This window comes from Bemisia tabaci, chromosome 3 (genome assembly GCF_918797505.1).
Source record: "Bemisia tabaci chromosome 3, PGI_BMITA_v3".
Classification (NCBI taxonomy): Eukaryota; Metazoa; Arthropoda; class Insecta; order Hemiptera; family Aleyrodidae; genus Bemisia; species Bemisia tabaci.
In genome coordinates this window covers 61,742,449-61,765,109 of record NC_092795.1, presented here as the reverse complement: position 1 = coordinate 61,765,109, position 22,661 = coordinate 61,742,449, and the positions used below count along the sequence as shown (strand labels likewise).

General features: G+C 40.4%; 2 protein-coding genes across 2 annotated transcripts in view; one reads left to right on the top strand and one right to left on the bottom strand.

The window, feature by feature from the left end:
* LOC109034472 (RNA-binding protein 42) overlaps positions 1–22,661 on the top strand; it is a 63,560-nt gene that overhangs the window by 6,762 nt on the left and 34,137 nt on the right. The window lies entirely within an intron of this gene.
* Positions 822–22,661, bottom strand: part of LOC109034474 (retrovirus-related Pol polyprotein from type-1 retrotransposable element R2) — a 72,069-nt gene continuing 50,229 nt past the window's right edge. Inside the window, exon 3 of the mRNA XM_072298984.1 lies at positions 822–1,595. The gene's annotated coding sequence lies outside the window, so the exon portion shown is untranslated. The remainder of the gene's footprint in view (positions 1,596–22,661) is intronic.

Below are 22,661 nucleotides of genomic sequence, written 5' to 3'. Positions count from 1 at the left end.
AAGTAATCATCAGCGAAATGCTTATCCTAGTGGTGGCGCAATGACCCAGTACTCGTCTGTCAGCAGAGAGGTCGTAGGTTCTAGTCTGCGGCTTGGTTCTTATTTCAAAGGCCCTTCTCTTCTTTGATTTCTAACCCTCTCTCTTAGAACTCGGTCCCAGGAAGAGTAGAACTCTATGAAATTATTACATAAGATAGGCTGTCACTGATGAGAAAAAAACTAAACAAAAAATTGATGAATTCTATAATTTTTTTACTAAGTATTTGTTTTACTCAGCAAAAGCCCATTTTTCGTAATAATTTCATGGAAATCTGTTTATTTAGATGGCTGATAGACTTGACTGCTACTGGTATAATTAGTGAAATTTTTTTTATTGGTTCCATTCAGTGAACATTTAAATCAGATGAGTTTAAGTTGGATTTACCAAAAAGGCGATCCTCTTTTTCATGAATTAATTAATAATGAAAAATCTTTCGCTTTCAAAGCTGACTGAGGTCTATAGCAGTGGTGGAACTGAGAAACTGTGTAACTAGGCCTGCGACCTCTAGATTCTCTGTCATATTTTATTTTTTGACGGAAGACAGATCATCGTTATCATACAAAATTTTGTGTGATTTTTCATTTTCTCTTAGCAGTGTTCAAATAATCAAACTACTCAGTAGGAACAATATGATTTACTTTGTTCAGTCAAAACACTTTATTTACAAGATTGCTCCAGAATTTTGGATCTTTCTTGTTCATAAATTAAGCAGCTTCAGTAAGGGTAGGAAATTTTGAAAGGCGGAATTTGCTCGTGCTGAGGAGAATAACTTGATCATGAATTCAAAATACTCAACAATGTTCTTAATGGTAAGAGAGTTTCAATCAATATAATCACAGTACAAATAGGTGGTGAGCTTTTGCCTTTTAGACAATAGAACATAATTTAATTATAAATACAATTTAATTGAGAGATCATACACGGTTTGAGTTCCAACCATAAGAGAGGAAAAGTTGAGGAAGAGTAAGAAACCTTCTGGATGAGCCTTTCTGTTTGACTGGAGGCTGAATTGGTTTATATCCCCTGAGTTCCTCAATATGTGGTGCTGATGGAGGCATGATTTCGCCTCTCGGTTGATCTTGAGAAGAGAGAGGAAGAGCGTAAATTTGCTCTGAGCGAGTGGATACTGGCTTGAAGGAGTTGGACATGTACAGAGCATTGAAAGGGAGACCTCCAGCTCCCCATCCACGTTGGACTTGATTTTCATCTCGTTTGTGAGTTTTTAAGTATTTAGGGTAGTAGACTGGTTCCTCCAGCAGTAACTCTCTATCGAGGTTTGCCAGTAGATCCAGAGGACTATTTTCCTCATCGATCGAGTATTTGTACTTCAGAGCCATGTCCAAGTCTCGATCTCTATCGAGGAGGTTCTCATTCTCTTGTTTCTTACTCATCAGCGTCTGTTTATGTTGCTCTTGCAAAAAGTGATTTGCTTGAGGGAAACATTTAACAAGAGTGACTAATTCTGGAATGAGGATTATCAAGTATATGCTGTAGGTATACAGGATTCGCAGATCGTTTTTCATCTTATTTAAATACGCGAGTGGTTAGGCAGGATCTGAAACAGACAAGAAGAGAGAGACATTAGTCATCAATCGTGGGACCTAGGTTATCAATCTTTCTGCAGATCATCTACAGAATACATTCTTTATTTTGATCTTTTGAATGTGTAATTTTAACATTATTTATTCTCTCCTAAAGATGAGTCTCTAATCGATTTTCTCTATAATCATCCCAAGTGATTCAGTTAAGAACATGGTAGTTAAGTTGGTGTGCTCTGAAAATGTCTCAGTGAAAGATTTTTAGTCAGGGCAAGGTTAGTGGTGAGGCGTGAATTATCGATATTTTCCCATCTGAAGCTGTAGTGAAGAGTCAATCATTAAGGTGTTCGTTGGGAACACCCTGTCTGTCGATCCTTTTCCATAGGTTTGAATGACAGATCAATCAATGTACCGCAAAGCACACCACGCCACTGGGCAAGGTGCTCAAAAATCTATGAAAATGTGTGAATTAAAAATTTGATTCCTAAAGCATTTTCAAAAGTGGGGTATAAATCGCCCGGTCTCGGGCCTCTCTTTTCTTCGGTCTAGTCAAGCTCTAAAGCAACTTCTCATGTACTGAAATATCTCAAGTACATTGGCAGATCAAGCAAATCGGCAACATTGTTTTTCTCCATTTAAACCTATCGAAATGTATCGATTCTTGGAGGGGCCAGGTGCTCTGACAAGAATCGATTATTTAACATAGGTTTAAATGGAGAGAATCCGATGTTGCTAAATTACTGGATCCGCCTCTGAATAAGTATGCATTCACGAGTAGGATGGACACAATTCTACTCGCAGACTTCGATAGCATAAATAAATAAAAAGAGGTATTTGAGACACGGAACATCAAGGCGAAATATTCAACTACTTTCTTACGTAAAAATTTTCAAGATTTTCACGTTTATTTGAGGTTCGGATTTCTAGACGGTCCATGTTGGTAGTATCTGTAATTGACATTACGTACGTCGCATCGCACATCCGCCAAATAATTAAAAAAAAGAAAACAAGGAAGAAGAAAACTGACTTAACACGTTTAAACCGTAAACTCTAAGTATCTCCGAGGTTTCAGATATCTTAATACAAGATTCGTGCACCTCGATAAGGGTCAAAGTAAAAAATGTTGAGGAATGTTGCAAAGCGGCACTACTCAATACGCCCCGGGGAGTGTGCATCGATACCACTATTGCGACCTTCAAGGACGCATATTGCATACCCATCCAAATGAAGGAGCGATCATATTTATTTCAGGAAGAGAGACATTCATTAAAAATTTCCCGACAAAATGGACAAATGAGGGGCCTGGAGGACAAGCAGGGTTGCCACAGTCAGGGAATACCGGGAAAACCGGGAAATATCAGGGAATTTAAAAAGTCAGAAAAAACCGAAAATGTCAAGGAAAATGACAAAAGTGTCCGGGAAGATTTGTTAAATCATCCTTATATGTTTTTTAGAGTGGGTTCAAGGTTTCGAACAACAAATTTTGCCTGAAAACCATTTTCAATTATGTCTCCTTGACCATCTGTCATATCTTCAATTTTAAAGGAATTTCACCAAAATCTGTCAGGGAAATGTCATGGAATTTCATTTTCCAAATTCTGTGGCAATCCTAGACAAGGCGCACAAGTGCAGTTTTTGCTATTTCGAGAAATGCGTTTCGGAAGTTTCAAAATTACATGGATCCATATGGTAGAAAGAAAGTTCATACTGACTTTTTGGTGCTTAAAAATTTGAAATTGGGAGTGATTTTTTCATAGAATATGCATTAAGACTAGTTGTACTTGAAATTATTAATATTTCATTTTCTTCAAAAACTGCTTTTATGCGCCTTGTCCTCCGAGCCCCTCAAATACTCTTACGGGCAAAAATCCTAAAATTTCTCGTTGAATCAGAAATGCACAATGACAATGTTCCTCAGCATATCTTCACCTTACGGCCAAGGTATGACAAGCGCCATGCGACGTTTCAAAATTTCCGCCGTCATTCTATTTTTTACCGAGAAATTGTTGGTTGAATCTGTTTGAAAATTTCACTGAATTTTATCGGCAGCACCAAGAAAATAAAGTGAAATTTTCGGACAGCTGCATTGAATAATTTTTCTGTAAAAAAAAAGAAAAAAAAAAAAAAAAACAAATGGCGACGGAAAACTCAAAACGTCACCTGCAGCCCGATTGTTGAAATTTATGTCGGCACGACAAGAATCGAATATCGATATATTACACAGCGCAGATAGGGCCATGTCTTGTCTTATCTTGCCGACATAGTTAAAGTTTCAACAATCAGGCCGCTGCGCGCTGGCGTTTGTGGTACTTTGGCCGGGAGGTGGCGATTTGCATTGGATACAATGCATATGCGGAAGGAAGAGTCAAATTTTCTTTGCAACATGCGCGTAAGGGCGGGTCCATTTTCAGTCCCTCCATAGAACCCTGCGCTGGTACTGTGTCATGTTTCGAACAAATCTGTTCGGAAGATGGGCCGATTACGAGCGTTCTTTTTACTTACTCGCTCCCTCTGCGGCTAGAGAGAGTTATCTACGTTTTATGATTCCTTTTCACCCAGTCTCCCAACAGTACCCCCAGCGCGGTCTTGGACTCCCATAAAAATCGTCCGATGAAACCACCCTCGATCCAAAAATGACTGAAAATATATTCTTCTTAGCGGGCTGAGCCTCGAATGAAAGAGCTCTAAATTGTTTTGTGAAGGATGTCAGCCTCTCATCCTTCCATGCCTCCCCTCTCCGTTTACCAACTCCACGAGGTTTCAGCCGCTCCTCTATGCTCGGAATTCTGTTAATCTTTGCTTTAATTTCATATCTCAATGAAAGTGTTTCAACTCGTAAGTGGATTACTTCCATTGCCGGCATTCAGTTCTATGTTCACTGCATTTGAAAGAGAACAAATTTAATTTCAGCGTGCAGTATCTATTGATTCCGAAAGTATTTTAGGACTGACATGTCTATGATCCTTTCAATTTATCCGAGGGTAGGATGTGTATCCTTATACATATTTCATCGAGGAACGATTCACCGAACTACGCTATTTTTGCAGTCATGTTCAACTTCCCGCAGTGCCTTGGCGTGCTTCGCAATTTATCGATATTTCCTCATTTGAAGTCATGGTGAAAAATCGATTGTTAAGGTGTTCCTTGCGAACACCCTGTTTATCGATCCTTTTCCAAGGGTTTAAATGGCAGATCAATCGATGCATCGCAAAGCACGCCACGCCAATGACTTCCCGGATTCCCACGCGTGAGTTCAGTATCCTCAGAAGATCTCCGACCGGTGAAAAAACACGTATCTCGGTCCGCGGAGTTGCAAACTCGTCTTATTTTATTTTTGCAAAGAGAAATCCATAAAAATAATCCGTCTGAATTTTTACTGTCGTTCTTTTACCCTGCGCAGTATTTAATATAAATTAAAACGACGAGTTCAGCTCGTATCTCTTTAAAAAATGGGAGAAAATTGGTCGAATTTTTAATACGCTGCATTCGAGAAGCATTTTTCTCAACTTTTTTCTCCGTCGAAGATAAAAAATATAAAAATATCTACGTAGCTAGAGTGCGATTTTCTTCCAAACTTTCCTTAATATTCTAAGTTATTTATCTTTCAAAATTCACATCTGTTAATCCTGTAAGAAATTTTTGTAGAATTTTCTTGAAACTGCTGAAACAATTGACTCGAATTTTCTTAGCAACATAGTTGCTCCTCAAAAATTTATATTATGACAGGAAATATGCAACATGGGGAACTAAGGCACGTGGTATCGTTACCTCACCATTGGATTTGAAATGAAGGGATACGTACAAGGTTCCCAGAATATTTTGTTCAGTAGGCGCAGATTAAATAAATGTCTATTTTTGGAGCGATAAAGTCTCGTTCTCTCAGCAGCGTTATCGACATCATTCGCCTTCATCTCGTAAAGTATGCAACACGGGCTACTTCACGCGTTGAAATATTGTTAGTCAGGCCTTGCAGGGACTGCCATTAGTTTTGGCGTTACAGTCGCGTAGTTAATGGTAATCTCGACAGACGCCTTCATCTCGTTGAGTTTGCAACTTGGGCTGTCTCATGTGTCGAAACAGTGGTATCTAGACATCAGCACTTGCACTACGTAGCGTAAGGAGGATTTGCACATCAAAACTTCAAAACTAGTGGTCATACTGGTCATATGATTAAATCGCAATTTATCGCAATTTTTTATCCGCTAATATTGCAATAAATCGCGTTACATTCGACGTACAATGCATCACGTACAATCGGAACGTCCAATCAAATCGCAACTTATCGTGATCACTGCTACTTGGGACTCGATATACAGACACAGCTTCTCTATATTATAGATGTATTTCTGCTAAACGGAACCAGAGACAGGTGTGCTCGTTCGTTGAGGGCCGTAAGAACGAATGGGAATTCTAAAGCGCCAGTGACGTCAGCGATGACGGATTTGGGATCGGGGACGAGGCTCTTTAATTCATGAGCCCTGTCCACAACGCTGTTGCTTATGCCCACGGCTCATGAGCTAGCACACAGTTAGCGCTTAGTTCCGTCTAAAAGAATACTAATTCCCGCTTTGCCATTTCCCCAAAAGGAATCACACCCACTTTTTCATCGTTCCGTATGCAGCTCACCATGAGCATACGCCATCTTTCTTACACGTCTCCAGTTCCGTCCAGTAGAAATACGTCCATACGATACAGTGCTCTCATTTTCTGGAACTAGCACCGAATTTCAGAACTTTTTTTTTTGTTTTTTTTTTTTGCCTCTATTCCTGTTTATTCAGTATCTTAGGAATCTACAGCCATCTGTAGACATGAGTTTTAACATAGAGATTATTTTATTGTCAGTAGACATCAGGGGGATTTCGGCACATCCTTGCTCCGGCTTTCAAATTTTCAGGGATCAAGGTCGAGTAAAATTTGTTTCTGCAGATCCGCTCGTCAGATCCGTGAAAATTTGTCGCCACTATCGGGATTAGAACCGGGACCTATCGGTCTAGAGTCAGATGCGCTGACCGGTAGGCCAACCTGGCCGGCTTTTTCGGAACCCTCGAGATGTTCCTGAATTTTTCCCGAAACTTTCGAAAACATCTAAAAAGAATCCTGGAACTTGTGCCGGTCAGGGAGCGGTAGAAATTCGACGAAAAAGTTCCTAATCCCGGAACTTTCGACGAACGTAGAACGGGAGAACTGCTACGATAGTGAGATTTCAAGCTCTCCGGATTGTGTTTTCGCTTCTCGTTTAATTCGAAGCTTTTTTTAAATTCAATCAAGGAGTCGGCAATGTGCCCCGCATCGCGTGTTTCCGTTCATTGATAGGATTCGGGTCCGGGCCGGGGCTGACCTTTCATCTCATGAATGAAATTTGTGGCCGAGCCATTCCCGCGTTATTTTTGAACGGCGCGTCTATTTATCTTGCAAAAATATTTGCCGTCCCCCGCCCAAAGGCACATGTGAGAGTCCGAGTGTAGATCGGAGTGACACCGCTCGCCTCGCCATCGCGCCGCGGAGGACGCTAGTTTGTTTTGCTTCGGAAATTGAAAGGTCTCCTCCGATCAGAGAGCTCACTTCCGCCTCCCTCCCGCCTCCTCATTGTTATTTTCAATTTTCTCCCGACTCCTGGACTCGGACTCCCACTCCAGACCAATGACGTGGCGGGCTTTGCGATATATCCATTGAGCTCCCCTTTAAACCCATGGAAAAGGATCGATAGACAGGGCATACCTTAATAATCGATTCTTTAGCATAGCTTCAAATGGGGAAATATCGATAATCGATCATCCACGTCTCGCCACTGCTGCGGACCGTCCAGTGTCCTGTCCTGTCCCTCGTGCCTCATTTCCCGCTCAAATCCCCGCGACACCCGCCTCCTCATGTTTCTCCACCTGTTTCTCCTCTTCGCGACGAGTCAACTGTCTTCGGGAAGTTGAGTGAGTTATCTCCAGAGCATAGAATAAAAGCCACCAGAAAGGTAATTGGCAGATTCTCCCGTAAGATTGCGTATAGTCACTTTTTCGAAGCAGACTTTGATTCGATTCCCCGCGAAAGAAACTGGGGAGAGACGTATCGTCGATTGAGGACAGCGAGAATTTGATGAGCTACCGCCCGCGGCGCCTTATGGTCCAAAACTCAAGAATAGGAAGAAATAAGTTGGATAATGACTGGAAGATCACGAAAGTTTCGCTTCCGATGTTCTTTAAGTCGCTAATTTCGAATTCGATATCGAATTGCCAAGATTCTGACACCCTGACCTATAAATTGTGCGCAAGTTTATGGCACGCTGCGGCGCGGCGTGCTGCCAGCTCGAAATGGCGCCTACAAACCTAAGGGGATACTTCAAGCATCGCGCAATGCGTGAAGTAGCCCCTTAGGTTTGTAGGCGTCAGTGCGCGTCTCGCGCTGGCAGCACGCCGCGCCGCGGCGCCTCCGGCGGGCGAGTGGTGAACGATTTCTGGCGGGGAGAGCTCCCTAGCGGAGAAACTCGTTTATGGTATAATTTTTTTTTTATCTTCGAATTTTAAATTACAACATGTCCCAGTTGACGAGTTCCGAGCGCCGTGTGCGCCGAGTTACGGTCACCCTTTCGGTTCAAAATGGCGATTTATAACACGTAATAATTCTTAGCCTATTTGTTTATATCGGATGCTTATCGCCCGTGTATCGCGAGTAATCGATAATGTATCGACTGGTGACGCCTACGTCGAACGGATAACGCACAAAGTGCGCAGCGCTTCCGGGGATCGGGCCGCGAAGCTGTTAGAGGCGCTACGACCCCCCTAATGACCAAATATTCCATTAGGTTTTAAGTTTTGATGTGCAAATCCTCCTCACTATCTTATGTAGTGCAAGTGCTGACGTCTGGATACCACTATTTCGACACATGAGACAGCCTAAGTTGCATACCCAACGAGATGAAGGCGTCTGTCGAGATTACCATTAACTACGCAATTTTAACGCCAATACTGATGACAGCACCTGCAAGGCCTGGCTACCATTATATCAACACGCGAAGCCCGTGTTGCATACTTTACGGGATGAAGGCGAATTTTGTCGATATCGCTACTGAGAGTCTAGTTATAACTTGTTCCGCGAAACCCCAGTTTGTGGAACTGATTCGCTGAAACTGCACTCGTAACGGTCTTAAAATTGAAAGATTATCTGGACCGCGTTTAGCAGAAAGGAGCCAAGCCACATCAGTAATTGCAAAATTTAATTGAGCAATTCAATTTTTTACAAGAGAACATTTGTGCGGAATCCTTTTGAAGTCGTTAGGAATTCGCTTCACATCGTACCTTGCAGAAAATTCACCGAAATTTGCACAAAAATCCGCACAACATTTTTCATCTAAATAATTAAATCGCCCAATAAAAAAAGCTTATATGGTAACAGGAATAGTTAAAATGTGAAATACCTGAGAAATAAAAGTGCACCAATTTTAACAGGATTTCATTACCTCATTCTAAAGGTATTAAACTTCCTTTTTCCAGCTTTGGCACGCTCTATTTTGATTCAGTGCAAAGTTAAAGTGATTGATAAACAAGCCATTGAATCAGGTATCAGCGCTTTCCGCGGGACTGCTGGAGGTCCACGCAAACATGGCGGCCCTGCCAAATTGTGTCGGTTACGTAACAGACACAGCGTAACCGACACTCAAAAATGTGAGATTAAAGATGATACAAAAGATGAAACTTGGCAATTCTTGAGTTATGAGGTGGAATTAATGCTGCCTTAAAAGTTTTCTAAACTTTGGAGACTTCGTTTTAGTTTAATACTATTAAATTGAGGTTTTTGCGTAGTGAGGAATTAGTGCTACACACGTAAAAATCACTGGTTTTCATAATAATTTAAGTTTTCATTGTAAAAAAAACTGACTTATCAGTAATGGTCTTGGTTCCTTTCTACTAACACGGTCCATTTATCAACCTCCAGTGAATTTCAAGGCTCTGGATTTTCTTTTTTTTTTCGTAAGTTTTTATAAGGAACCACTTGAAGAAATCAACGGCTGATCCACTGAAAAAATAAACGTAAAATTGACGAACTTAGTCGTGCTATTTGCAGTTCGGAAACCTAAAGAGTTGTCAAAAAACGTGATAACGCGAGGAGTTTTATCATGCCACCTACAGGCGAAAACGCACAGGCATGTGTGTGAACGCTACACAAATGAAGCTTTATTGCTTTCATCATGGTTGCTTGCAAGAAAATGAAGGTTAGGGTGCGTTATTTCTGAATAATATTCTGTCAAAAAATCCTCCCACAAGAGATTACGTAGCTCAACGGCCTCCGAACTCATTCCTCATATCTCTTTATTCAAACTCAACGGTAAATCATGTTTAACACGTTTATCATATTGAAAGTCAGTATCCTACAATTTGTTTCGTTTTTTTTATCCAAAATGTTTTAAATAGTTCAAAACTCCTCTAAGAGAGATGACTAATGATTGAAGAACCTTTTCTTTCAAATTTGCTGTCTCCCAAACATTTTTGTCTTCGTCCTTTGAGCTAATTGACGCCGAAACTCCCAAACCATGTATCTCGGTTTGCGACGTTGCAGACTTCCTGTCATACTTAATGTTTTAAAAGAATGGATGTGTCGCAGGCAATCAGTCACATCAGGCGTTTCATCAAATGCCTAGGCAAATAGTCAAATTTTGCCGGATTACGAAATTTTGTAAACTTACAGCGGAAAACTCAAGAATGTTCAATATTTTGGGAATCACGACTCATCAAATCTGTAACCTCTTCTTCTTCCTTCCTTTACAAATGCTTTTCATATATTTTAATGTTAATTTTTTAAAAATCCTGTATTTTACGACATGCTGAAGATTTTAAGATGAATGTTCGTTCAGGAGCTAAAAATCCTTCAAAATACTTTTGTATGATGCACATTTTTACAGAGCATTCATTCTCTCAGGCGTGTGAATTTTTTATCTGTAATTAGGAAAGGAATCTGAGATTATTTTGCAAGTGAGAATATTTGACTATTTGCCTAGGCATTTGACAAAATGCTTGATTTTACTATTTGCCTTCGAAGGATGGATTTCTTAAAACCTTCTGCGATCGTTCCTATCCGTAGACAGTTTTTGAAGTAAATTCAAGGAATGAAGTTGACTCGTGCTCCTTTACAAAAACATAAAAGGAGCCGAGATTTTTAAACGTCGCAAACGAGATACGTGGTTTGGGAACTTTATCGTCGTTATGATTCTCCTGCTTACGTGTGTATCGTATTTGTAGACTTTCGGATGAGCACCTAATTCTAATAAATTGATGAAAAATATTCAATCTTTATAAGGCCAACTTTTCGAATTCTTATATTTTAAAATTGCCTGGAAAGTAGGAAAACAGCGGGAGGAAAATCAATTAACTTTTCTAACGCGGGGCTTATCTGCCTTCTTTTTCAATGCACCGTAGGCTTTGTCTGGTTCGAGCCTTGATCTCGCTTGAATCCTTCTTTCACGCGGCCTCTCACATGGCCCTTGTCATGCAATAAACGTGCGTTTCGAATGAGACACCATACTCATCCTATCAGGGGGGCTTTACATGGGAAAACGACGGCTTGAAATTTTCACTGCGGAGATTTCGCGCCAGGGAACGTGGGCGTGACTTTTAAAGTGAAAATTAGTGGGAGAAAACGATAAAAGTCTATGAATGAATAAATAGCAGCTGACAACTTAGCTTTTTAGGTTCAAATATTCACACCCCCGAATGAGATTTGCAGTTTTTGTGGGAGTTTTCTAGCCTGTCGGATGACGTTAAATTTAGGAACATCAAGTTGGCTCTAACTCAGAATGAATCTTTCAAAACCCTGGCCACCACCTATTTCTTCTCTTTTGGCCTGTAGGTACATAGTTTTACCTGTTTAAGGAACGACTGTTCCTTAAGCAGCTCCTTGTCTTAAAGAAGCCCCATGTGGTTTACCATGTGACTTGAGGAGATCTGAGGAGTTTGCGAAACATTACTTTCTAAAATAATACTTTTTGCGAATTGCCAGTGTAGTTCAACAGTTTAACTCACGATGGAAACAGATTCTTGCAAAAATTTTGCGTGTTTGGCAAGTTGTAATGTAGGTCCATATTCACCTTGAAATTTGTCAAAATTATACAATTTTTTTCTCGCATTTTGCAAATTTCGTAGCAAATCATTGTAATTGAGGCGCTGGGTGTAGAAAGGGCATTTCTTGGTTGCGGTGTCTCAGAGCCTCCACTAACGCTTCATCCACTATAATTAAAGGAAATCGAATCGGATTCGTTGAAACTTTTACTGAATTTTCTTTATTATTTTTCAATGCTGAAAACGAAAAATTTCAGAAAATTCATCGAATAGTTTCCTCTCTAAAATATAAATTAGCAGTGAAAATTTTGAGACACCGCAATCAAGAAATGCTCTTTCTGCACTTAACGCCTCAATTTCTTAAGAGGATCCATCTCCGAAGTTATTCTATTGAATTTTGCTCGAGATTTGCAACTATAATTTCCCCATTTATATCGACGTTTTCCTCACGAAGGAACGTAACTTAAGGACCTCATTCAAAATCGGCCATTACCAACCTCGGTCAAATCTTCGTAATATTTTCATGGTTGATAGAGGACTACTTCCCAAGTCCAAAACACTGACGGTTTTTGAATTTGGATAATTAGGGCGGGAGGGGGAGGGGGTTAAAGTTAAAACTTTAAACGCGCATATCTCGTGAACGGTTTGTCGTAGAGAGATGGTCTTGGTCTCAAAATTTAGAGAAAATTATCAGATTTTAGCTGGTATTCACGAAATTGGTCCATTCTGAAATTTTCATCCATTGTTGCCACGTTGCCGTAGCTCAGATTTTCAATTTTTTACATTTTGAGCCGCAGCGTTGAAGGATTATTTTATGAAAGTAGACCGTCTGAGCTTTAGAAAAAAGCTCAAGATCATCCCGGGGAAACGATTTGGACCGGAGTTATGATTTTTCAAAGTTGACTTGTCGCGCGCAAACCTTGTATGTTCGGCGCCCTGAGATTACCGGCACCTCTGCCATGACAATTTTCTGCGACTTTTCGCATATTCACGCACTGCTGTATCCTTAACAGTAAAAAATAACCCACGAATAAAAAAAACTTACGTCACGGAAAATCTTTCATGGCATTACATCAGTGAGAAAACCACTGTATTTTTCCGCCAGCGACGAACCAATAATCTCTATCTTTTTAACTAGGATGCTAGAAAAACTTAATGCGCCCAATATCATTCAGTCAAGTGTCGAAAAGGAACACTTACTCCGGAGAAATGTTTCATTTGAGCCGATTATTGCCGATAATTTCCAACATCTTCCCGCATGGACTGCGGAAGATTTTCTAGCATTTTGTGGAGCATACCTATTTAGTATTGTAAATACCAGCGATGTTACTTGATGTAACTGATGTATACTGAGTTATGTGATTGCCGACTTACACAGTTTATATCGACGGTGAAACTACCAAACCACGTATCTCGTTTGCGGTGTTTAAAAATCCACGCTCACATTTTATTTTTTTGAGGTAGACCAAATCAATATCATTCCTTGAAATTTTCACAGAATTTTCTCCGCACGAGAAGGAAAAATCGCAGAAATTTTCAAGACTGGACGTCATGTAGTTTTTCATTTAAAAAATAAAGTATGACAGGAAGTCTGCGACGTCGCAAACCGAGATACGTGGTTTGGTAGTTTCACCGTCGATATGTTTCGTGTCCTTCTTACACCCATACATCACAATAAGAGCCATACGGGACCTCTTCGAGAAAAGGAGCGGCAATGCAAACGGATTTACGAGCTGTGAGAGTTTTAGATCTTGGTTCCCTGTAGGAATGAGAGCGGTGTCGTGACGTTGCAAAAATTCCAGGCTCGGAGATTTTCGGTAAAGGCGGGAGTTATCAGCGGTGGAATGTCGCGGCCTCTGTATCGTTCTTTTGTGCGCGATGTATCATGCACTCGGCCATTGTGGAGTGACGCAAAGTTGAAACTTAAGCTCCGATCGCTTCGATTAGCCTCCATGGCAATTACTGCCCAATAACTCTCATTCCTTCAGGAGGAATCATTCCAACACGCTGCGCAGCGCCGATCCATGGCTCCGATCCATGATCCATTTTCGAGAGGAAAAGTAAAGGTGATCGCCATTCAGAAGTCTGTACCCATTACCCTTAACAAGTAAACAAGGGTACTTAGTCTCCTTTTTTTAGATCATATGGACTACATTTTGCAATTTGGAACTACTAATTCTAGCCCGGTTTAAAAACAACGTACGTGCCATTAGTTTCCCTATGCACATGAGTGTTTTTCCAGAAAAACCAGAATTTATAGTTCCAAATTGCAAAATGCAGTCCATTTGATCTTCAAGTTTTATCATTTTTTTAGTGCAACATATCAGTCTGTGGTAGTAACGGTCTGTATACGTTTCCTCTTTGAGTGCATAAACCTTAGTTAGTTAGTTAGTTATAGTTAGTTAGTTAATTTAATCATAGACATTCAGCATCTTAGGCTATTAACATCTTTAAAAAGAAATTGGCAGACGGGTGCATATACAAAAATTCAGATGTTTAAATTAAGGGAGGCAAAAAGTTTCAGACCTTAAAATGTTACATGTATTTATAGAATCACTGTCTCCGAGATATTTGCGATCAAAGCAGTAACTTTAGTGACGTGCAGAGTAACCGCGAGACTTAACTCGTAATAACCTTCTGTTTTTTCTTCGCCATCACGTTATCGATCGTTACGTCGGGAAATATCAGGGAGGAGAAAAGGTTACGGAAATCCGTCGAGATGCTTGAAGAGGTCTCCGCCCTCTCAGAATTTAATGCGGAGGTAATTGACCACTAGAGAAGGCAATAGTGGAAAGCGCAACAAAGAGAGTATTAATACAATCAACATCAGGACCGTTGGAAGGGTAAAATGTCACCCACGCCAACAACAAATTCTATCCCCCCCCCCCGCCCCGCCCCTTCAGTTGACGAGTTAAGTGGTATATTGTAAAGCATGACAGGTGGGTATAATCATCTATACCGAAGACTGTAGGATTGTGAAAAAAAACCTGTCGAAAAAAAGGGCCCTTTCATGCCCCTTTTTGGGAGGGACCAAGGGTTTTGTTTCAAATGTGGTCTGAACGAAACCCTTTGATGAGGAAATCCTCCACTGAAAGTTTTACCTTGAGCTCAAAGCTCGTTTTGGCAAAGTAGCGTTGCGAAGTTTACTTTTCCACCATTGGGGACTGTAAACTTTGGAACGCTGTTTTGCCAAAACGAGCTTCAAGCTCAAGGGGCCGTCTCTATATAGCCGTCTGACAGAAGCCGATTCAATTTTTCTTCTTAATCGCCCTTTGAATTAAAGAGAGAGAAAGAGGGGGTGAGAGAGAAGAGTTGGCGCGAGGAATTGTGGCACCCCTTTAAAGCTAGCACCCTGTGCAATTGCGTACTTTTTGTGTCCCTCGTGACGGGCCTGATAGTGCGGCGAGGCGTGAATGATCGATTATCGATATTCCCCCATTTGAAGCTATGGTAAAAAATCGATTAACAAGGTGTTCATTGCGAACACCCTGTACATCGATCTATTTTCATAGATTTAAAAGGCTGAGCAATCGATAATCACAAAGCACGTCACACTGCTGATCAGGTTTAGTCCGTGCGTGTAAGAACTGCCAGTTCGAGTTTACGCTCCTCAAACGTACAAGTTAACCCGCATCCTTTTTTAACAAGCTTTTCAGCTTCTAAAAATTGATATGAGGGTTCGTAAGCAAAGCCATTCTTACCGAGACTATACGCCTCTCTCCTCTGCTTTGCCGTGCCCAGGAAAAACGCCGTACGAAGATTCGAGGGATGCCAAATCTCCTGCGATAAAATGTCTATTTTTGGGGCACGTTATGAATATTTTTCTTTGAAAATTTCGGGAATTTTAGGCGAAATTGCGAAAAAAATTACCTGAGGGATTTGAAACAGAATGGTCGTAAGTTAACCAAGAAATTCGTATTTTACCGAAGTAAATTTGGCAACGCCTGAAGGTTCATATGGCGTTTTTCCTCAGCACGGAAGTGTTGGCCCCCACCTCACGTAGCGGACGGAGGTGTAGGCGTTTCCTTAGCTTTCCTCGTAACTCGTTCATCCCTCTGTCTTGTCTTTTGCACCTTGATCCCTCGCACGATGCGGTTCATGATAAAAAGATGGATGTCGATATCTGTCATTTTTAGGCAACGGCTTTTTACCTTCTTCGGACCCACAAGCGTGTTTGTACCCAGTTGAAACTCTTGAAATGGGCCAGAAATTGTAGTTCTCAATGGGTCAGTTGCGCTGCTCGTAGAATCGTGTTTTGATGCTTGATTCTTGCATAGATCAGCTAAAAAAATGAGAGCTTTTCAAACAGCAACTGTCTACGTTCAATAGTAACAGAGATATCGCCCTTTGAAAAGTCGGGTTTTTGACGTCATCCGCCGTGGTAGTGGCGCCCTTGGTTTCTTCCAACTTGCTTTCATCTGTCTATGTGAGGTACATCTGCACTGGTTACTTAATGTAAAACTCGGATGAAGGCGGAAGAAACCAAGGGCGCCACTACCGCGGTGGATGACGTCAAAAACCGGACTTTTCAAATGGCGATATCTCGGTTCATATTGAACGTAGAAAGTTTCTGTTTGGACGGATCTTATTATTTTTAGCTGACCCACTAGCAACAAACATCAAAACACAATTTTGTGCCCAGCGCAAATGACCCATTCTAAAATGTAGTTTTGATTAAACGTAGATAGACGAGATCATGATGAGAGATTCTATCGTTCACGCGAACGCGGAGGCGATGTCACGTGTAGCATTTTTCAAAAGAAAATGATCTGTGTTTCTGTTGTGGGATGTAGGAACGCACTTATTATTTTCAGTTTCAATTTGAAAATCAACCATCAAAAAGCCATTCTATGGTACGGAATGCCTGCTGCCAGATTCTTTGGCCAAACTCTTTTGGAAAAACTATCAATAAATGAAAATTAGTCCAATCATTACTGAATATCGAGGTGAAAACAGCAGATTTTTTCCCTCACCATTTAGGAGGTGAATACGATGGGTTGGAATACTGCCGTGGTTAGGAAAAACACTGTATGAACCCTCTGGCGCAGCTACATTTGTTTTGATAAAACACGAATTTCCTGGTAAACGTTTATGGTTATTTTTTTTCAAATTCCTCTGGTAACCTTGTTCGCAATTTCACCTTAGGTTCCTGAAAATTTCAAGGAAAAACATTCATACTTTGCCTCACAAATGAACATTTTATCGAAGGAAATTTTGCAACTCTCGAATGTTCATCCCTGGTAAAAATTGGCAGTAGAATCTGTGTTCCAAAATTCCATAGACCTACAGCCGGCTGTAAGATTTCCAATAGCTTCTATAGCCGGCAACACAATTTCTTATAGCCTTTTATAGCCGATGACGATTAAGCAACAGCCTGGCGATAAAGTGTATGCTAAACGTCACTAATTACGGATGCTAGGACTTAGTTAGTTTTTGGACTACCGCTCTCCTTTTGGGCCGTAGTATCTTGATTTATTTTTCGAGGAAAGCTCCGTACTTTTGAAGGATGCCTGCCATTCCTAATATGTTGGAGCGCCTTCAATTTTGTATGATACCGTGCAATACCTCTGGTGTGAAATAGTTGCTTCAAGCGCCGTGGTACGCTGCGGCACGGCGCGGCGGGCGGGCAGCCAGCGCGAAACGCGCATTGGCGCCTACAAACCTAACAGGGATACTTCACGCATTGCGCAATGCGTGAAGTATCCCTGTTAGGTTTGTAGGCGCCAGTGCGCCGTCGCTCCGCTTTGTGTTAGGCTCTAATATTTAATCTCGTAGAGTCAGCGTTTTTCAACTCATGACTTTGAAACGTTTGCACACTCTGTATGGTTTATTCTCATTTTAATTGATGAAAAAGAATATATAGTAAAGGAAAATATAATGTGCGTTTTGTAAATATATTAAGGTGATTCCGTACAAACTTGAGGATTTACAAACCACACGAATTTCTACACAATTTCTTATAGCCTTTTATAGCCGATGGCGAAAAAGCAACAGCCAGGCGATAAAGTGTAAAGCCCGGCGATAGGAACAATAGCCCGGCTGTATAATTTTTTATCGCTTCGTGTAGCCCGGCCGTATGATTTTTTCCACTTTCCACAGACAGCCATATGATTTTCTATCGCCTTCTTCAGTCGGCTATAAGAACTCCTTTGGTATTTTGAAACGCAGGTCCTATGGCCAATTTTTACCAGGGATACTGGGGTTTTTCTTGGCATGGCAGAATATGCATGAAAATGCCTCCACACCTGCACAGTTTCCAAAATTTTTAGCTCGTTTAGAAGATGAGAGCTTGTCAAGGAAAGCTCAATTTACAGAACCCTTTTACCCCACTCCGAATTGCGGACGCTGGAGAGGAAAATTGGAAACTCAACTTTCCGGATGCCCAGAAACAGTCGCTCATGCTCGTTTGAGTGATTTCCGACCGGTTAAAGAACTTTGATCTATGAGACGGAAAATGTATTTACGTTCCTCTCGAGTTACGGTCTCTTACGGTCCTCTTGAAAAAGAGGAATCTTCTTAAAGATCAACTTCACTCACAACTTCGCCGCTTGGCTCGTGGTCTAGTCAAATTCTGCCGTGCCATGGAAAAACGCCATATGAATCTTCTGCCGTTGCGAAATTTCCCTCGATAAAACAAGAATTTTTAGGTTAACATATATATATTTTTATTCTAATTTTTAACATATTTTTTGTTCGCAATTTCACCTAAAGTTCCTGAAAATTTCAAGGACAAATATTCCTAATTTTTGTTCAAAATGAATGTTTTATCGTAAGAGATTTGGCAACTCTCGAATGATCATACGGCGTTCTTCCTTAGCACGGCAGAATTCAGTCGCATACAAAAACTTTGACGTGCGATTTTTCGCTTGACTCGTCGTGTACTTTTGAAAAGTAAATAATTCAAAATAGACGTACACAGATTATGTAAGTAGTGACAAGCCCGTGTTATAAATGGAACCGTTGCACGGACTGTCTTTGTACATTGATTTTTTTTTTTTTTTTTTTTTTTTTTTTGCAGAGATAGGATGAGTTGGAGCTTTTTATAAAGTTTTATTTATGTTTCTCATTTAAATTAGCTGCCTACACCGCCTCGAGGCTTGCGTTTTATCGTAAATCCCATCTTACGGGCAATTTTTTTCGCTTTTCTTCGGCAGTTCTCAGATGAACTCAGTAGTGCATTCCGCGTAGCACAATTTAATTTTGTTTCTCCCTTCATTTTTATTAACGTTGATCGTATTTGTATCAAGGTTTGTTTCACGTCGAGTCATTTTCCGCGCCACCCGCTATCAGAAAATCCCTGTCGGGCGCGCGCTCCTGAAAAGACCCTGCACGTTTTTTATTGGTGGATGGTCCTTGCACCTTTTCGTGAAGCTGGAATTCACCTGCTTTTCCTCATATTGTCACCTACTGTGTGATGCGTAATAAATTTCCGTTCGTGAGATACAAAATTAATTTTAAGGCTCCATAAAACTTGCGAGGTGTCGTCATGATCGTTTCGAATCTCATCGGGGCTTCCTTTTCGCTTCTCGCGTGAGAAACCTTTTCTAAACCTCCAGGTCTCGCCGTGCGGAGGTTCTATTATTTTCCAGTGTGATTTTTTTTTCATTTTTATATCTGAGGCTCACAAATAAAAAGGTTTCAATTCCGATCATTTTATCGTCAGATAAACTCATGAAGCCATCCATCCCCACTCCGATAGAGCTAAAAATGTTCAAATCAATGATTTTGAATCACTCTCTTTTTTTCTCATGTGTATACACTCACAATAAGACCACTTGACCTTTCGAGCTATCCTGCATTCAACATAACGCATCCTTATTACCGTTTCTAGTCAGAGAATGTAATGCAGATTCGCGAAATTGGATTTCCGGAGGAATAGGAAAGATGGAAAGATAGTACAACTGAGGAGGAAAAAGTTAAGGTCGGTCAGCTATGAGAGAGAAGAGAAAGGATTTTATAGAGATCGCTGATTTGAAACACTGCATCAAATCAGTCTCAATCGAGCAGTTTTTTCTCGCTTGATTTTGAAATATGATTTGTTCAAAGTCAAAATTTAAAGTATACAGCTTTTGAAAAGAGTATGTCATCAATTTTGTTTTTAATTTCGTACTTTTATTCATTTCATTATTTTTTCGCTTCGAAATTGTGGAGTCGGAAAAAGAGAGACTCCTTCGAGAAACAGGTTTCGCACAGCAAATTATTGTTTTCAAGAATTTCGTTTTTTTCTTTGGACTCATATTAGGCTCATCGTTGAACTTACATACCGATCACGTATTATATTTAATCCATAACTTTAGAGCGGTGGTAAATTCTTTTCTTTTCTATCTAAGTTCAGCCAAACTTAAACTCAAAATGGCTGGCTAAGTCTGTAGTTTTATCTTCTAAGCCGTAAATTATATATTCACGAACACTGGCGTGGCGTGATTTGTGATTTATCGATTAATCTGCCATTTAAACCTATGGAAAAGGATCGATAGACAGGGTGTTCGCAACGAACACCTTAATAATCGATTCTTCACCGTAGCTTCAAACGGGGAAATATCGATAATTGATCATTCACGTTTCGTCACTGATCATGAACCATAGGCGATTTTCAATCCCGCAACTTTGCAACTCATAATGACACAATTGGAACTTTATTTTTACGTGAGATGTTACGCAACGAAAAATTTCCTCACATGACAATCATGGTGGAAGACTACTCAATATGCAAATGAAACCCTCCCGGAATGAAGGTGTAAGTGGCTGAAAAGCGAGGGGAAAATGAACATCGATCGGAACACGTTGGATTTTTAACACGCGTAAAATTGAACGCGTGGGGGAGAAAATTTAATAATCATGGACGATTAATCAGTTAAAAATAGCGGTATCGCCGCGTTTTCCCTGTTTGACATTTCTCTCGAATCCGCATTGAAACTGGCCTGCTGATCACGTTGCGCACTGTAAGCAATAAGCATCGAAGTCACCGTCGCGTCGCGGCGCCACCCGGCCCTCACAATTATTCGATTAATTATTATTATTGTGATTCGCTCATCATAATGCTTACTCAATGGGTCACTCGTCATGCTCCTAGACTTGTGTTTTGATGGTTGAGCAATGACACATCAGTACTCCCGTGATAACCAAGAGAGAAGTAAGTGTCAAATTTTCGAAATCGAGTTTCCTTCAAAATTCGCCTAGTCTCTTCGAGGTGAAATCACTGAAGTAGCTAAAACAGCAAAATTCGTCTTAATCATGAATATCGATGACTCGCGGTTGAATGAACTAGAGAACCGATGTAGGGAGAGTATTGCCATGCCTGTGCCGCTCTCTGATTGGTTCATCAGTCGTAGGCTTCCCTCAGGGCTCTGATGGCCCGAACGTAACAAAAACGATAAAATACTCTGCCGTGATAACGAAGAGAGAAGTAAGTGTCAAATTTTCGAAATCGAGTTTCCTTCAAAATTCGTCTTATCTATTTCAGATGCAATCACTGAAACAGCTGAAACAGCAAAATTTATCTTACAGCTGAAAAGGAGACTTATGAGAAAACCATTAGTATGCGCAAAAAATGACGTAGTTTCAGTTAAGACAGCCGTAACTAGCATTATTTCTCTAGGGAGCCAATAAAAACAAAGCTTTTAAGTAAAATACCGCCCTTTCCTGCAAATTTCTACCCGGAACATGTGTTCGTTGTGTGTCCAAAACGCAACCACAAAAGCATGCAGAAGAGAGCGCTTACGGCTGTCTTGCCTAACACAACCTAACACAAGCCTAACATGAAAATGAATATTACCCTTTTTATGTACTTGGAATAAAATCGGTTGAGTTATAATCATCCAAACGATTTCGAAGAGTCTTTCGCTTGATTGGTGGCAATTTTACAACGAAGAAAGGTCTCTTTCATAAAAATTCTCCGCTCCGAACCTACTGGGCCCATTTTCTCAAAACTTCATTTTTGCACTTACAGCTCCCACCAGTCCCCCCCCCCCCCCTCAATATGCGACTTGCTGTGTTTCAGTTGAACTTGGTCCAATCGCTTTAGGTAATTGGAAAGGAGATGTGAGATGAAGACTCGAAAGTCTTGATGTTCCTAAAATATCTCGTTTCTGATTCAGCCACAGCCGTAATTGATCCTTACATTAGTTACCTGTCCCACGGTTTAGCAGTTGGTAATCCGATCACAAAATCTGTGCTGGAGTTAAATTGACGTGGTCGTGCCGCCCACCTCTAGCTCACTTCGATCATGAAATTTGTTCACCTTAGATGTGCATCTTGCTAATTTTATAATGTTTTAGGAGGGATTTTCAATTTCAATTTAGAGCCCCTTCATAGACTTTCCGCAATTTTTTTCCCATGACTAATTTTTGATGAATTCTATTAAATTGTTTTGTACATTGAACATTTTCAAATCAATTTAAATTTTTTATTGAAAATTTTAAAATTGTTCAATCTTAAATTGGTCTTTCTTTTCCTTCCACAAATATACAGAACAGAACAGATTTTCATTAGTTTTATACCACGAGAAAATTGCAATTTCCCAAAGTGTTTTTCCTTTCTTATAGAATCTTCATCTCCTCAGTCAGTTTTTACCTTGACAGTACGCGTAAGCTCAAAAACCAGGCAAGGAGTTCTTTGTTGTGCTAAGGAATACTGCCGTGTGAACATTCGAGAATTGCCAAATTTCCTGGGATGAAACATGTATACCTGAGAAATATGCATATTTTTGCCTGGAATTCTCAGATTTTATAGCTAAAATTGCGAATAAATGGTCTAAAAAATTTGAAGAAAAATATTCAAAATTTTTCCAGTACTTTCTTTTTTTACTGGAAGAAATTTGACAGTGTCTGAAGGCTCATACGGCGTTCTTCCTTAGCACGGCAGTCCTATGGGTGCATTATTACTTTTCAACGAAGGTAAAAAAGAGAAAAAGATGAGAAAAAAGTGAGATTTCAAGCAGACGCTCACGAATCATGATGATGGTCAGGTTTATATCGATCAGTGGCGGAGCGTGAATGATCGCTTATCGATGTTTCCCAGTTTGAAGCTATGGTGAAGAATCGA